The sequence below is a fragment of the Zingiber officinale genome, chromosome 5B (assembly GCF_018446385.1).
Source record: "Zingiber officinale cultivar Zhangliang chromosome 5B, Zo_v1.1, whole genome shotgun sequence".
NCBI lineage: Eukaryota > Viridiplantae > Streptophyta > Magnoliopsida > Zingiberales > Zingiberaceae > Zingiber > Zingiber officinale.
In genome coordinates, this window is record NC_055995.1 from 12816284 (window position 1) to 12834977 (window position 18694).

General features: G+C 35.2%; 1 pseudogene; it reads left to right on the forward strand.

Moving 5' to 3' along the window:
- The window catches only part of LOC121986513, a 70080-nt pseudogene extending 52367 nt beyond the window's left edge, over positions 1 to 17713 (forward strand).
- The last annotated feature ends 981 nt before the right edge of the window (positions 17714 to 18694 follow it).

Consider the following 18694-nt stretch of genomic DNA (forward strand, 5'->3'; position numbering starts at 1 on the left):
TTTGAGTAATTATTTAAAGCATTATTTAATTTCAATTTAATGCTCTACCAGTTAGTCAATTAAACATTTTATTTCAATACTTGGCTTCTAGGCTGTGGCGAGGCACTATGCCTTCTTGGTTATTGGAGCAACAACCATTTTCTAGACAAAGTTTCATAAGGAAATTAAATGTTTAATGTACTCTTTGAAAGCTCTAAGTCCAATTAAACTTTAATTAATACAAGTCTTTGGAACCCAATATAGGTTTCTTCCAACTTGATTAATTAGGAATTTCTTTGGAATGTATTTCTGAAGAATTATCTTAATTTGTTCTTTGTGATATTTAAACTACCAGTTCAAATTATATATTCTAATACTTGTACTATATATGTAGGTATGATTTTTCAAGTTTTTTATTTTTTTTTGCAAATTGTCATTTTCTAGCTTTAATTTATCAAAATCTTCTAATGGATTTTCTAATTTGCAACAATCTTTAGTTAATAATTTAACAAATTTAAATAACTTATCGGGAGGAAGAGATCGTATCTCACTTACCTTGTCGATCTCGTTATCCGTAGCTCCCCATGAACTGTTGTTTTCTTCCGATGTAGCTCCCCTTTCATCGATGCTCATTTCGGACGAGCTTGCTTCGTGTTCATCTTCTTGATGACTTGCCATTAATGCAAGTCCGGAGAATGCCTCAACTTTCGATTCGGATGACGTTTTGTTCCATGTCGCCTTTAGAGTCTTGTACTTGTTCGTTTGGATAGACTTCTTTCATTTTCCTTTATTCCTTAACTTAGGGCAGTTGTCTTTAACGTGCCCTTTTTCGTTGTAGTGGTAGCATCTGATTTGCCTTTTCTTTCTACCCTGCGGATGGTTAGTTTTTCTTGATTTAAGTAACTTTTTGAAACGCCTTACCATCAATACCGTTTCATCGTTGTCGAGAGAGGATTCTGACTCATGTTCGTCCCTCGTTGCCTTAAAGGAAATATTGTGCTTCAACTCCTTCGTACCTGCACATCTCGATTCATGCACTTCAAAAGTTGAAAATAATTCTTCTAAAGTAGTCGAATCTAAATCCTTAGATATGTAATAAGTATCTACTAATGATGCTCATTTAGTATTTCTAGGGAATGCGTTGAGTGAGTACCTTAGCTAATCCCGGTTATTTGTCTTTTCTCCGAGATTCGTGAGTCCAGTAATGAGTTCCTTGATCCTCGATTCAAGATGTGCGACAGTTTCGCCTTGTTCCAGTTTCACCTCCGAGGTTCCTTCGTGTAGTTCCAGGAATTTTTTCCAGAGTTCCTTCGCAGACTCGTAGGCTTCGATCCGGTTGACCTCTTGTGGCTATAGAACGCTTAGCAGGTGGAATTATGCTTTGTCGTTTATCACGAAATCGACTTGCTCCTTCTTCGTCCACTGGTATTCTTCCTTACCTTCGGGTGTTACAAAATTGAATTTTATTATTAAAAATAATTAAAAATCGATTTTAAAGAATACCTCAATCTTCTTTTTCTAGCTAGCGAACTCCCCCTCGAACTTCGGTGGGTCGATACTTGGTCCGGCCATCTCGTGTGCTTTGTTCGGTGGTTAGTCCTCCTGAAACGTCCTAGTTCTGATACCACTTGTTGGACTGTTGGCGGCCGACTAGAAGGGAGGTTTTAATAGCCCCTGCACAAAAAACAAAACAAACGAACCTTTCTCGGACAACTAACTTAAATAATGAACAACAACAACAATAACAACTAAGCCTTTTCCCACTAGGTAGGGTTGGCTATATGAATTCTTTTACGTCATTGAGCTCTATCTTCTATTATATCATCATCTATATTTAAATAAATTTTATCTTGTTTTATTGTTGCTAACCAAGTCTTTTTTGGTCTTCCTCTTTCTTGTTTGATATGCATGTTTATCATAGTTTCACATTGCCTAACTGGAGCATTTATTAGTTGTCTAAGTACATGTCTGTACCATCTTAAACGTGTCTTACGGAGTTTTTCCTCAATAGATGCAACTCCGACTTTCTCTCTAATGCTTTCATTTCTTATTTTATCCATCCTCGTATGACCACACATCCACCTTAACATCCTCATCTCTGCAACTCTCATCTTCTGTTCATGTGTTCGAGTCATAGCCCAACATTCAGCTCCATATAACATAGCAGGTCTAACTGCGGTTTTATAGAACTTACTTTTAAGTTTAAGAGGTACTTTACGGTCACATAAAACACTTGACGCTTCCCTCCATTTCACCTATCCCGCTTGTATTCTATGTAAGACATCTCTCTCAATCCCTCCATCGTTTTGCAAAAATGATCCTAAATATTTAAATCTCTCGATTCTGGGCAACTTGTCCTCTCCTATCTTAACAATTGTTTCATTACTTATAATATTGCTAAACTTAAATTCCATATATTCTGTCTTTAATTTACTAAGCTTAAAACCTTTCCTTCTAGTGTTTCCCTCCAAGATTCTAGTTTAGCATTTACTTCTTCATGTGTTTCATTTACTAAAATAATATCATTTGCAAACAACATGCACCATGGTATCGTGTCTCGAATGTGCGCAGTGAGTTCGGTTATAATTATTGTAAAAAGATAGGGACTTAGAGCTGATCCTTGATGTAACCCTATCTTTATTGGAAATGCTTCAGTTACTCCGCCTGAAGTCTTTACTCTGGTCATTACATCCTCATACATATCCTTAATTAGTTCAATATATGTTACGCTAACACCTCTCTTTTCTAGAATTCTCCATATAATTTCTCTTAGGATTCTATCATATGCTTTTTCTAAGTCAATGAATACCATGTGTAGATCTTGTTTTTGCTTCCAATATTTTTCAATTAATTGTCTAAGAAGATGTATAGCTTTGTCGACCTACTAGATATGAACCCAAATTAATTTTCTATCGCCGTGGTCTCCTTCCTTAATCTTTTTTTCTATTATTTTTTCCCAAAGTTTCATAGTATGATTCATTAGTTTAATACCCCTATAGTTTGTACAATTTTGTACGTCTCCCTTGCTCTTATATAAAGGAACTAGAGTACTTATTCTTCATTGATCAGACATTTTTTTATTTTCAATATCATGTTAAATAATTTTGTAAGTCATTCAATATTTTGTTTCCCTAGGCACTTTCATACCTCTATCGGAATATCATCTGGTCAAATAGTTTTTCCATTGTGCATCTCATTTAAAGTTTGTTTTACTTCTGAAGTTTGAATTCTACGATAAAAGTTGAAATTTCTATGCTCATTTGACATACTTAAATTACCTAAGTTAAGTTGGTCACCTAAATCTTCATTAAAAAGTTGATGAAATACCTCCCCCACCGCTCTTTTATTTCTCCATCATTTACTAATACCTTATTACATTCATCTTTAATACATTTTATTTGGCTAAGATCTCTTGTTTTTCTTTCTCTCGCTTTAGCTATTTTATAAATGTCTCTTTCCTCTTCTTTTGTATCCAATTTTTGATATAATCGTTCAAAAGTTTCATTTTTCGCTTCACTCACTACTTTCTTAGCTTCTTTCTTGGCTATTGTATATTTTTTTAAGTTTGCCTCATTCTTACAAATATATAATTCCTTATAAGCTATTCGTTTTTTCCTTCACTTTCTCTTGTACTTTCTCATTCCACCACCAAGATTCTTTACTTAGTGGTGCATGTCCCTTTGACTCGCCGAGTACATTCTTAGTTACTATTTTCAACTTTGATACCATCTTATTCCATGTTGTATTAGAGTCATCGTATATTTCACTTAATGCTTGTACTTCTACCTTCTCCTTAAATATATTTTGCTTCCCATCCTTCAACTTCCACCATTTAATTCTAGGAATCATATATAGTTTCTTTCTATTGATACTATGCTTGAGGCGTATATCCAACACGACTAACCTATGTTGGGTAGTTAAGCATTCTCTAGGGATGATTTTGCAATCTTTATAAATCTTTCTATCCTTCTTCTTAACCATAAGAAAGTCAATTTGTGATTTATTATTCTCACTTTTGAATGTGACTAAGTGTTTTTCTCTTTTCTTAAAAAAACGTATTAGCTAATATAAGGTCATATGCTATTGCAAAATCTAATATAGTTTTCCCTTCCTCATTCCTCGTTCTAAATCCATAACTCCCATGTATTCTCTCATACTCCTCATTTTTCACTCTGACATGCCCATTTAGATCACCTCCTATTAAAATAATTTCATTTGGTGGAATATTTTGTAATATTTCATCTAAGTCTTTCCAAAACCTTGATTTGGTAGTTTCATCTAATCTTACCTGTGGTGCATATATGCTAATTATGTTCATAGTTTCTTTCGCCACTATTATCTTAAGGGCTATAATTCTATCTCCTTTTCTAACTACTCCTACAACTTCATCCTTTAACAAACTATCTATAATAATACCCACTTCATTTCTTGCTTTACTCTTTCCAGTGTACCATAACTTAAAACCCGAGTTCTCTATCATCTTTGTCTTCTAGCCTATCCATTTTGTCTCTTGTACACACAAAATACTAATTCTTCTCCTAATCATCATATCTACTACCTCTATTGATTTACCGGTGAGAGTTCCTATGTTTCATGTTCCAAATCTTAGATTATTAGTTTTCCTATCATATTTGTTCTTATTCAACCGATAGTATGAGAACTCTTACCTATTTAACACTACACCCAAGTTCTCATGGAGATGTAGCGGTCCTTGCTGAGACGTTACAATCGGACCCTGTAACGCGAACTCTTGCATATTTAGCACTACACCCGAGTTCTGGAGATGTAGCGGTCCTTGTCGAGACGTTACAATCGAATCCTGCAACGCGTTCATTCCGTGGAACAACCTAGCATTAGCACAATAGTTTAATAGATTCATTCATTAATATTTATCATAGTTTTGACGCTGGCTAACAACCTAACGCAACTCTCCTCCTTTATCCGGGCTTGGGACCAGCTATGACCGGTCGTTATGGGCGGAGTTAACTTAAATAATGAACACTTGCATTAAATAATAAAGAAATCAAATAGACAGAGGCTCAGAAAATTTTTACTTGGTTACAACCGGGGAGGTTGTTTATCCAAGAAAATAAAGTGCACTACTTTCTCATTCAGGCGGAGAAGCCTCTTTACAGCAATGGACACACAGAAATGAAGAAGCTAAACAAAAAGGAAAGTGTGTACAAGTGTTGCTTTGTAATTCTTGTTGTTTTAGCTTCTGGGACTAAGGCTATATTTATAGCCTTGGTCGGGGCGCCTGGAGAGGGATAAAAATCTATCCCTGACGCAACGGTCACAATTCACGTCGAAGTGGATATTGTTTAGGTTCCGGGTGCCTGGATCGGGAAAAGTGACTTTTTCCATCCGGATCTTCTGCTCCGGTTCTGCTCGCCTCGGTCCGGGTTTTCCACTCCGGCTCCGTTTTCCAAGATTTCAACCATCCGGAATAGGGCTCACTTGAACCCAACTTCCGACCTTCTCGAGTAAACTTCCGCTCTAGCTTCTCGCCCCTCGGAAATGCCGCGTGCCTCCTTCTTGTCCATCTGTCTACTCTTCTGCAGCACCTCATCCTTCGGACGCACTGAGTCCGTTGGCTCTCTCTCCTGCTGTCTTTCTCGCTAGCAGTGTCTTTTGCTCAACTCCCTATACTCCTAAGCTCCTGCACACTTAGACACAATGTTAAACACAACAGGACCTAACATAACTTGGTCGATCACATCAAAGCACCTTGGGATTTCAACAGAGTCTTCAAGTTGGGTTGACCCCATTGGGTTAGCTCGCCCTGCCAAACAATTTAAGCGGGTTGGTTTGAAATTTTATCAACCCACGCCCGCCGTGGGCCGATCGACCTAGGCCCGCGACCATACGGGCTGACCCGCGACTATACGGGCTGGCCCGCGATAGGCTTGGGTTGGTCCGCGAGTTGAGAAACACATGCAAACCAAATTTTATGTCAATTTATTATCTTTCCTTATTATAATTTTGAAATAAAAATAGTACTTTTCAACGAACATGAGTATTTGTTTGTGTCCATTTATATTTAAAATACCTATTTCTTGATACATTTATTCCATGAAACCTTTCTGAAGTAAAATGTTGAAAATATGAAACTTTTTTTATTTTTTTTAAAAAATTTTATGTATCTGTGGGTTGGCCCGCCTAACCCGCAACCTGTCTTGGATTGGGTTAGGGATTTCTCAACTCGCGAAGATGACCGGTCAACCCTCCTCGCCCCACTAAATGGCTGGCCCACCACGGGCTGCCTCGCCCTGCCATGGGTTGATCTGTTTGACAGCTTGACATTGATAAGTCATTGACGAAGAGCCGTTGCAGAGTGGATTAAGGCGACCACATCTAGGCGCTCAGACTGGGTCCAACCGCTCGAGGGTTGCTATGTCAGGAAACAACTAGTTCGACAAGTGGGCTATAAACAGAGCTTTAGTTCTCGAAGTTTAAAATACACACTCGTACTTCATTTTGTAATCTTCTGTTTAGTTGTTAGTGCTTTCTACGCTTGTAAGAGGCTTCTCCGCCTATATCGAAGGAGAAATTTAGTGAACTTCCACTATCTTGAATTAATAACCTCTTCGGTTGCAAACCAAGTAAATCTTTGCCTCTTCTTTTTTAGTTAATGTTTTTTTTCTTTAACTAATTAAGTGTGTCATTGCTAAAGTTCAATAGCAAGAGAAATTTTTAAATCTAGTTTGCATGTTATTCACCCCCTACATAGGATAAAAAAACTGGTATCAGAGCCAAGTTTGCTTTAGAAGGATTAACTGTCAACTGAAGCAACATGGAGATGGTCGGAGCGAGCATTCACCCGCTAAAGTTCGAGGGAGATTTTGCTATATGGAAAAAGAGAATAGTGGTATTTTTTAAGATTGATTTTGAAATTTTATTAACTATCAAACATGATTTTGTAGCACCCAGAGATTAACATGGCGACGACAAAGAACATCAACACGGTAACGAAAAAGAACATCTCTGGAGCAAAAAGGAGCAGGCCGTCTTCATGGCCAACAGAAAAGCAGAATTCCATCTGCTAACCATACTACCACTGTAAGAAGTCAATCGGATCGACGCATACGACTTCGCCAAAGAGATCTGGGAGAAGTTACTAAAGCTTTACAAAGGGACCTTGAAGGCTAACCTAGTGAGATGGGACTTGCTCATAAATCAGCTGACGAACCTCTGGATGGAAAAGGGAGAAACGGTAGTTCAACTACACGCGAAGATCGAAGAGCTGATCACCGGACTCACGAATATCGAAGAAACGATAACGAATCGGGATTCCCAAAAGTATGCTTAAAATGCTTTCTCGAGAACATCTGAATGGACGTCTATAGTGGACTCCTATTACATCTTTAAGGATGCTGAGGTAAGTAATTTAGTGAATTTATTTTCTACTATTGAATTACACGAGTCAAGATGTGCAGCCCTAAGAAAAGAAAGGGAGGCAAGTCAGAATATAACACTGAAAGCCAAGAAGGATGAACCGGATTCCGACACATCACTCGACGAAAATGAAAAAGCGTACATTGTAAGAAAATTGTCAGTTCTTTAAGTCTAATAAACTTCATAAGTCGCATGCTAAGAAGCTTCTACGAAGCTAACGAAGCAATGCGTTGGACTTACGCGAATGACAAGTCACTAAGATGAAGAAAATGCTGAAACTTCGTCTGAGATGAGCATCGAGAACATCGATAAAGGGGGGTTTCGAACGATGAATCCGACACGGTAAATGAGGCGCGACTCTTACCTCCCGAATAGCTTGATAATGCAATTCAGATGCTATTTATAAGTTAATGTAAAAATATGACAAAGTATATAAATGCAAAAGATAATTATGCATGCTTAAACGAAGAATTTGATAAACTGAATGATGAAAATGCAAAGTTAAAAAGTAAATAGAACTATTACAAAAATCTGCATGTTCAAATTTGAATATTTCTCATGTTAGATACAATAGAGGGTTTAATTGGTATTTACGGAACCACAGGGGCTAAATTATAAAAATTGCTAGAAAGAATATTCCCAGAAAATACTTGATAAATCCAACTTATATTATGTTCCCAAATCATGCTTGTATATGCATGCTGAAAATTAATTTGTTTTAATATTAACATATTTACAAAATTTATCAATTTGTATGTCTTCTATTTATTTCTGTGTTGATTTTTTTTGAAAAATAACAACATTATTATCTCACAAAAACATTGTTGACATTTGCTGCCTGTTGTATTATTTTTTAAAAATTTTCTTTCGAAAAATGAATTTTAATAATTAAAAATGATTTGAGAATTGATTTTTCAAAAATATAATTTTTCTGTGATATTGAATTAGGTTTTCTATTAAAATAAAAAAATTTGAGATTTTTTAGCAATTATCTTATTTTTTATGAATTTTTGCTTGAAAAAAAATAATTTTAAATTTTAATTTTTTTCAGACAATAATTTTGAAAAACCTGATTTTTCGGCTAAATACCGTTATATTTTTAATGATTATAAAATTTTGCCAAATTTTTAGGACTCTTAAACTATTTTTAAAATTTTAGTTTTGAAAATAACTCTATCTCTTTGAAAATATTTAGTACAATTAAAATAAAGATGTTCTATGCTTGAAAATTTTATCATGTTTTCACATGATTATGATTATTATTAACAAAAAAATTTCAAGATTTTTTTGACACTTTAAAATAATTTTCAAATTATTTTCGTCAAACTTTGGATTAATTGTTTAAAAATTATTCTTTTTGAAATTTAATTTCGGCAAAAAGCATATAACTGATAATTCTGTTTAACACCACATGAAAAAGTTCCGATATTTTTCTAACTTTTCTCATATTTTCCATATATTTTTTTTATGTGATCAAAGGGAGAGAAAATTAAAGATTAAGTTAAGAGGACAGTATTGGCAATACCTACAATCTCCAAATACTCACAATGTTCCTAGACTACTCCAGATTGGTGAGCAATGAGGTTTTTTAGGTATGTTATCTAGCCTAAATTATATGCACTGGAGGTATAAAAATTGTCTAACAGAATGGACAGGATAATATTCTGGTCGTAGTGGAAAGCCAACAATTATTCTGGAAGCTGTAGCTGATTATGATTTGTAGATCTGGCATGTATATTTTGGGTTGGCCAGATCGAACAATGATATTAATGTACTTGAGTCTTCTCATCTTTTTGCTAACCTTGTTGAAGGTATTACTATCCCTGCTCGTTATGTCATTCAAGGAAAAGAATACAATATGGGTTTCTATTTAGCTAATAGTATATACCCAAAATGGTCAACACTTGTTCAAATGATTCATAATCCACGAGGTCGAAAGAATAAACTATTTGCAATGAAGTAAGAAGCGTGTAGAAAGGATGTTGAGCGAGCATTTGATGTACTCCATTCACAGTTCGCAATTATTGCAGGACCTTCACAATTTTTGGTGGAAAAATATTTTACTTAATATAATGACATCATAATTTATTATGCATAATATGATAATTAAAGATGAATGTGATTTAAATGCACCAATCGTGGAACACTTCGAGGTGCCAACTCCAGATGTTGAGCCAGCAGTAAATGGTAGTACTCGATTTAAACAGCTTCTAGCTCGACACGGACAAATCAAAGACAATGCATTAATTTAACAATATAATAATTCTGAAAGTTAAAATCTTATAATATTATATTTTCAATTAAGTTTCACCATTTGTTTTGAATAGAAAATAGTAAATATTCATCCTAATTGTGTGTGATTTTATAATATTTTTAAAATACATTTATGCCTAAATAATTATGTAATAAAAATTAAAAAAATCATAATTTTTTATATATATTAATTGGATGCAGAATTTTAAAAAAACTATCAAAGTATTAATTTTAAATATAAAAATTATCATATAAAAATGTTAATAAATTAAAATGTATTTTGATAATTAAATTATGAATAAGAAAAAATAAAATATTCTAATAAATATTGTTTTTGGAGTGTGATATGGTGTGAATGGGTTGGAGCTGAAATAGTATTTGGTGCTGAAATTGCACCATTTTAGTATGAAAACTACACCAAATATGGTGTTTGTCATTCAATTCTTCTTATTCTACATCTGCCAACATTTATACTGATCAAACAAAAGACCAATTAGACATTCATTGTTTGTGAATTTTCCCTCGTTGAATTGAATTTGAAATGCTGTGGTCATTCTTTTGATGTAGACATACTCCAATCCACTACAAGACAACCCAGCTTACTCAGTTGTCAAGTATGTTCTTTCATCCAACTTCGAATATATTAGTTGTGTTATTGGCAGATAATGATTTGTCATGTGACACACTGCACAATAAATTAATTCTAAAATACTTCCTTCACCGGCAGTACCTTGTTGATCAGCCGATACTGTTCCCAAGAAGGTAAGAAGTTTGATTGTTGCCCGAGTGTTTTAGACTTACTCTAAAATATATTTACACATCTAACTTGAAAGACATTGTCGTTGTCCCAAATCTCTTTGATTTATTTATATGGAATATAATAGCTTAACTTGAGTCTCTAGGCTGTCGTTCAAAAAGAGAGCCCTAGAGGAATCCACTTCCGACGTGCCGGGTCATGCCAACGGGTATGTTGTGCATTACATGTTCCCTGAATACACTTATATTGATATGACCATTTCTAAATTACAGGTAATGTTGGAGTTTTATTCAGGTTTACTTTGAGTCGGATGATGTGCTTGCATGCATTAACATGTGGAGGTCTCTGCCCAGGACTTAACACTGTGATTCAAGAAATAGTGTGTGATTTGTCCTATATGTATGACAGCCACAATGTTCTTGGTATTGAGGTCAGGACTAATTACCGTATAACATGTAGTTTCCATAATTCTGTATTTATTTCCATAAGTATGATTTTACTTACCACATCAGTTTGATTCTTTGAATTGTTGGTAAACTTTATTAATTTGAGTTATGTAGTTGGGACGGATTGTAGATCTAGGTCTAGGAGTGCTGGATCAACAGTTGCTTGATCGTTCTGAACTGTATATTTGCTAACATAGTACTTATTCGTTGTAAAACTTAAACTTTAAGCCTTGAAACCTACCTACTTTTTGGGTTTGCCTAGAACCTTTTCTATTCCATCCTCAAGATAGATGCATGTCTTTTCTTGTGTTATTCTCTCCATGAATGATTGTACAAGTATTTGCAAAAGAAATAAGTTATCTATATGCTCGGTTTTGCTACATAGGAATAATTTGTTCTGTCCGTTTTAATTCTTGTGTAATTTGCATGTCTTTTCTTTTAAGTTGTCTTGAAAGAAAAAGCTTTCTTCCAATACTCTGCAAACAGATACAAATTGCTTGTTATATATTCAGTTTATCCATAGCTTTTTCATCTATATGCCTGACAATCTGTCATACCCTTTCTTAGTTATTGAGCTCGTTCCCTTGGTCTATTATGGGAACTTACTGAAGCACTTAAAGGTTTAGGTGCAGTCTATAATGTAGTTTATGTTGAGTTTTGTGTTTTCTTTTTTAATTTAATTCAAAGTATTTTTCTTGTTTTTAGTTGTTATGGTAATGCATATGTGAATGCATTTAGTCCCACATTGCTAAGCTAAGAAGGTTGGAAGACCTTATATATGGATCTCTTCCATCCTTGCTTAGCAAAGTTAAGGGGACCTATATGCATGCGCGGACCAAGCCCAAATCAGGTGCTTTCGGGGGGTTCGAGTCGGAAATCCATAAACAAGGCGCGACGCACGCGATCATCGCGCGCAGGGAGGGTGCAAATCCCTAGCTCACCTTCGCTGGCGAAGCAGTGCTTACTGCTTCGAAGTGAATAAATGTTGCGCCTTTGTTCCTCGTTCGGTATCTCTCGAACAGTCTGCTCTACGCTTCAACCAGAGATAACAATTTCTCAACCTTACTCTTTTATTTACAAGTTTATTGCATGCTTGCTTTTTTGGTGCAAACAAATTACTGTGTTAGTACTCTCCTACAACAACAGTTTATGTACTGGGACTTTTATGTCCCATCTACATTAGAGTGTCTACAAATCCTGCTTCCCTGGATGGCATGACAGAGGTTTAGGATCACCTACAATTTTTCCCATAATCTCACGAGACAAGAATTTCAAGCCACACTAATCTGGGTCCCTAACTAGACTTGTAATGCACATTTATGTTCATTTCAAGGATATCACCGTGTTAAAAAAATGTATGTTTATGGGATATAAATTTTTTAACTAGACAACATTTATAATCTGACTAAAGCTGTATGTATAGGATATGCTGATATATTTACTTCTAATAGGATGCTTGCAAATTTCTGTTCACATAGTGTAGAATCATATTTCTAATTCTGATAGTTGTGTTGATGAGTTAACTGCTGTTTAAATTTAGTCAAGAATCCATGGATAAGGTTATCTAAGCAATTCTATGTTTTCTGGATCCGAGATTGGAGTTCAAAATGTTAATAATTGAAAGGATCCATATTGTATTTTAACAATCAAGGATTTAGTTTCTAGATTATTTGTAACTTTTTTTGTTAACTTTTATTAATATTATAGGGTGTATACAGAGGATTTTATGCTCATAACACCATTCCGTTTCATCAAGGAGTGTGAATGATATCCATAAACGTGGTGGCACAGTCTTAGGTACATCACGTGGAGACCGAGGCCATGATACCTCAAAGATAGTTGATAATATTCAAGATCACGGAATAAATCAAGTAAAATTTAATTGATTTAGTGACAAATTTCGGCTAGAGTGCAGACTGCACAGTGGCCAAGCGGGCAGAGCGGTTGGGCAGGCCGTGAGGCAGAGCAGCCAAGTGAGCAGGGTGGTCGAGTCACAGATCAGACCGAGTAGCCGACCGAGCAGAGCGACAGAGAGGCCCGCCCGGAATGGACGAGTGGACCGAGGCTTCGAGGCAGGATATACTCGACTGCTATCATGGGTGCATTACCAAGTAAGATAAGCACGGAAGAGGGGGGGGGGCGTGGAGTGTAGATGGAGAGTGCTTTCTTGTGTGTCTTACTTAAGACCATGGTGCCTTGACTAGTCTGCCATTCAGCACGTGCAGGTTATGCTCACACACGAGTCAACTTGGTTTAATTTAATTCGGACCTTGGGTTTGCACCCCCTGCGCACTCATACGTGAGAGAGAGCCTCTCCCCTAGACCCGACCCCGGGCTGGGTCTGGCTCGGACCCGGCCTGGGCCGGTAATCGAGTCAACGGACCAGTTGCCTGTTGACCCGGTTCGCCGGGTCTAACCGGAACCGACCCGACAAGTTACCGGGCTGGTTCCGGTTCCTTTGGTGAAAACCCGGCGAACTGTTGGTTAACCGTTGGTTCGGCCCGCCGGTTCAACCAATTTTTTTTTTTACCGTTTGAACCGCCAGTTAACTGGCGGTTCCTAGCCGTTGGAGTCGGTGGTTCCTAGTCGTTGGGGAGGGTGGGGGTTTTTTTTGGGTATTTTTTACAACGGTTAGGATCATTTGACCTTTTTTTTATCAATGACTATGATTTATTGTCTGTTACTATCCAAACTCTATAAATAGAGAGCTCATTTCATCATTTTCACACATATCTTCTCTACTCTTAATCTCAATTTCGTATTCTTTATAAGCTTTCGTTTCTAATTTTCAATTACAATGGAAGGAGGCCATGGAGGTACATCATCTCGTTTTTAGAAGGGAAAGGAAATAATGAATCCACGGGAGGAGGACCCTAACATTCAACCCACCGATGATGAGATTGAGCACCTTCCGAATCCGACACCCGAAACACAAGGAAGTACCTATGCAATTACTTATAAGGTTCGGGAACTTTCTCCTCTAAAGTCTTCTATTTTTACTAAATATTTTGAGAATGTCACTCTTCTGTCGGGAGAAATGCGTGCAAAATGTAGGCACTGCAATGCTTCCTATAAATTCCAAGCCGACGACGGCTATGGGTCGTTGAAACGACATGTAGAAACGAAACACCCGACGAAATATGAACTCGACCGTTCTCAAACACAATTATCAAGATTTTCTTCAATTTTCTTCAATTAGCGGTAGTACTGATTCCGGTTTATTTTTATATTTGGATAATAAAATAAGAAAATCATTAGCTAAATTTATTTTAGTGGAATATCTTTCTTTTAGTTTTGGATCTAAATGCACATTTGAAGATTTTTGTAAAGAATCTCTTAATCTATGCGCTAAACGTGTTTCTAGGACTACACTTACTTGTACAATTAAAAAATTAGTAAAACAAGGAAAAAAGAATTTAGTTGATTAATTTAGTAAATTAGATAATAAAGTTTCTTTATGTTCCGATATTTGGAGTGATCATTGGCAAACACATTCGTATATGAGTGTGACTTGCCATTGGATCGATAACTCTTGGAACCTCCAAAATAGATTGTTAGCTTATAGAGTTTTTGATGAATCACATAATGCTCATAAGATCACACAATTATTATGTTTAATTTTAGAAGAATATGACTTAACTCATAAAATATTTTCAATATCATTAGATCATGCTAGTTCCAATACCGCTTGTATAGATGATCTAAAATTTGTTTGTCAACCTACTATTGGCGGTTTATTTTTTCATATTCGTTGTGTATGTCATGTTTTAAATTTATGTGTTCAAAATGGATTAAAAATTATAGAAAGTTATATTAAACCAATTAGAATTGCAATTTCTTATTTATGGTTTCATCCATCTATAATGAAACAATGGGGTAGGTTTTGTAAAACTAATGGAATGAGACCTAAAAAATTTCCACGTGATGTACCTACACGTTGGAATTCAATATACCAATTATTACAAGATTCATTTCCATATAAAGAATTATTATATTCATTTTTTACACAAAATACTAATACTAATATATGTTTATTTTCACAACAATGAAATATTTGTAGTAGTATTTGTGAAATTTTAAAAGTATTTAATGATGCAACCGAACAACTTTTCGGTGTTTATTATCCCAATTAGTTTTAGAAAATTTTTCTAATATAGTATTAATTTTAAATGAACATATTAATAATGAATCTTTATCTCCTTGTATCTTAACTATGAAAACTAAATGGGAAAAATATTTTATTTTATTCCTGAAATTTATTTAATTGCATTTGCTTTAGATCCTAGATTTAAATTAGAAGTTTTACAAGAAATGTTAACTTTATATTATGACGCTTTAATTCCAATTAAAGCTCTTGATCTAATTAATATTATATATAATGTTAGAATTTATTTATATGATATTTATAATCAATATTATGCAAAATATGGAACACAAATTGATGTTTCTGAAATACAACAAACTACTAATAGTAATTTAAAATTTACAAAAACACAACTTTTATTAAAAGAATGGACAAAACGACCACGAGAATCCTCAAGTTCCACACAGGAACTTGAGAATTTTTTTATGATTTCTTTTGATTTTAATGAAGTAGATAGCGAAAATTTCGATATCTTATAGTGGTGATCAGAAAGCTCAAAGCTTTCCCGTCCTCCCTGTGATCGCCAAAGAAATTTTAGCTTGTCCAGTGTCAACTGTTGCTGTGGAGCAGACGTTCAGTGCCGATGGTAATATATTAGATGAACGACGATCAACTTTGTCTTCTGACTCATTGGAAGCCCAAGCATTACTGGACGATTGGATCAGAGCGGAGAAACGAACCCAAGGAATGCAACTTTCAGATAACGAAGTTGAAGATTTTGATACTGAAGGAACGAAAACGATAGGAACGGGAAATGGAAGTGAGTGACATTGTAAAGGATAAAATTGTAAAAGAACTACGTGGGCTTTGATTCCCCTATACCTAAGGGGATAGGTAGACAACTTAAATAAGTGCAAACCCTTTTTTTACAATAAATTTTAATTTTTAATTTTTTTAACATAATAATCTTGAACCGTGGTGAATCATGGAGAATCGTGAACCGAACTGTGAACCGGCGGGTTCCGAACCAAACCGTCGAACCATCGGTTCCGAACCAAACCGTCGAACCATCGGTTCCGAACCATGGTCAGGTCTACTCTCTCCGTGTATTTATTTACATAATCATCATGTGAATCAATATAAACCAACCAATATGTCGTGAAACTCTCAACGTGGGATTAAAATCTCATTCACAATATAACTTCTTCCCTCTTCCACCTCTTCTCCACTCACATATATCCAACATTTTCATTATCAAGGTTTATATCATAGGATGAGATGGAACCCCAAAGGGAGCAGCTGCTATTTTTGAGGTAATCAGTTAAACAAACTGGAATACCTTGACTATTCTACTGTGATTCAAAGTCACTTATTGATATGTTATAATTATCAAAATAAAATTGAAAGAGAAAACATCCACCATTATGTATAGTTTTAGTGGAAATTTTTTCTTTTTAGTGTATTATGAAAAAAATTTTCAACGTTAGACTTCTAATATTAGGTTTCTTCTCAATCATATCCTAGGGGATAGCAGCTTCTCTTTCTGTAATATTTTGCAGGAAATTTGGAGACGACATCTCAAATTTGCTGTTGGAATCCCCAAGACGATAGATAATGACATAGCGGTATGAATGCTTTTTTTCCTTTTCTCTTTCTTTCCTTTTCTATGATATTTTACTATGTTTCAAAACTAGTATCCTGTACATCATCACATTTCGCATTGTGATTCTTATTCAGGTTATTGATAAGTCCTTTGGTTTTGATAATGCTGCACATGTAGAGGCTGAGAGTGTTGAGAATGGTATCTGCATAGTGAAATCAATGGGTCCTTTATGACCATAAACGCCGTCTAATAGTGATCAATGATAATTCTTTCTTAAACTGTGTAGTCCAAAATCAGATGATTGACCTAAAACTAAACGTTGTGGATTTTTTTTTTCTAATTATTTAATAACATACATTTATGAGAAGCACGCACTATATGCGATATCTGTAAGAATTAGCATCCTGCATATGTCTGTAAGCTATAATTATAATAAATCAAAAATCAGCTGGGACATGACTTTTTACTAGCTTGATGGTAGCATTTCTTGAGCATGAGAAGTATCCATGATGAGTTTTTTCTTTGTTTTTAGTACTTCACTAATGCAATATGATATATTTGAAGTTCCTAAGATACAGCCATGTAGATTAATTTTGCAGTATGATTATGCAATTTTGACCTTCTGAGCTAAGAAGTTTTAATGATGCAGGGTTCATTGCAAGTATGCAACTCTTGCAAGCCAGGATGTGGTTAGTAACATTGTTATTTCCTTAATTTGTGTCTTACTGATACTTGTTTCAAGCTGGTTGAGACATTTGGCTTTCTGATTTTGCCAATGAATGACTGAAAAATAATGTCCCTTCCCGCGGTTCAATGTTTTAATTTTGTTCTTTCCTCCTCCCACTTAGGACTGTTGCTTAATCCTGGAATCCCCCTTTTATTTGGAAGGAAAAGGTGGCTTGTTTGAATATGTAGAGAAGGCCCTTAAAGAAAATGGGCATATGGTAATAGTTGTTGCTGAGGGTGCCGGACAAGATCTTATTGCTGAGAGCATGAAGTCAATGGAGCATGAAGATGCTTCTGGGAACAAACTACTTCTGGATGTTGGTCTATGGTTGTCCCAGAGGATAAAGGTCCATTTCAAATTCAATTCTAAACCCATATCTATCTACCAATATGCTCAATCTAGAGTAGTTTTCTTTCCTTTCTACATCCATCATGCGCTTAATACACATCTATCAGAAGTGCAGTTCTAATAGGTTTCGGTTGTACATGATGATGCACTTGTATCTTCCTTTGTTCTACTGTGAAACTTTTATCAATCCTGATGATGATCAAATTATCCACTAAGCTTCACACTAATTATTCACATATTGCCCTTGCATGGTGCAGGATCACTCCTTGAGAAGACAAAAGATGGTTATAAATCTGAAATATATGGGTATGTTTGGCCATTTCAGTCAACCATGCAATCTAATTTTGTCAACTGTAGATGCAACATAAAATAACATGCAAACAACTTATCAGCTTGAACCATCTTGCATTTAATTTCCTATTGACTCAATTTGAGTAGTGGAGTTTTCATTATTTTTGTCAGTTTCCACAGACATTTTTTTTTTTGTCATCATTTTTATTAATGAACATCAAAGGGGAACCTTTTAATTCTATAATCTGAATCTGTTTTTTTTTTCTGCATTAGAATCTAGAGCTTATTCATTTATGGAATTCTTCAATGCATAAGAATAGCATATATCTTCATTAAAAACAATTCCTTCAGATCTATTTTGGTATTCTGGCACATAGCATGGGCACTGATTTCTGTCTAAACTCACTAAATAAATTATCTATTTTTGGTCCTGATCAATAATCCTCCTGATATGAGTACCATCATATCACAAAAACTATCTGGTTTGTCATATTGTCATTTAATTCTATCATTTACACAGTTCTCAAATTGTATTAGGATATGACTACTATTGACCTAAATACATGATTGAGCTTGGGTGGGTTAAACATCTTATACTGATGCTCAAGGTGGCCACTATTTAGTATTTTATCAGAAAGTTAACAGAAAAAGGAAACAAGGTCGTGATTACTGACAGAATGTGGGCAAGGCTACTTTCTTCAACCAATCAACCAAGTTTTTTAAGCTCTAAAGATGTTGAGGAATAGCAGATGCTATTTGCGAGCAATAAAAACTGACCATGGATGAGTAAAAAATGCTCGGATAATGGTTG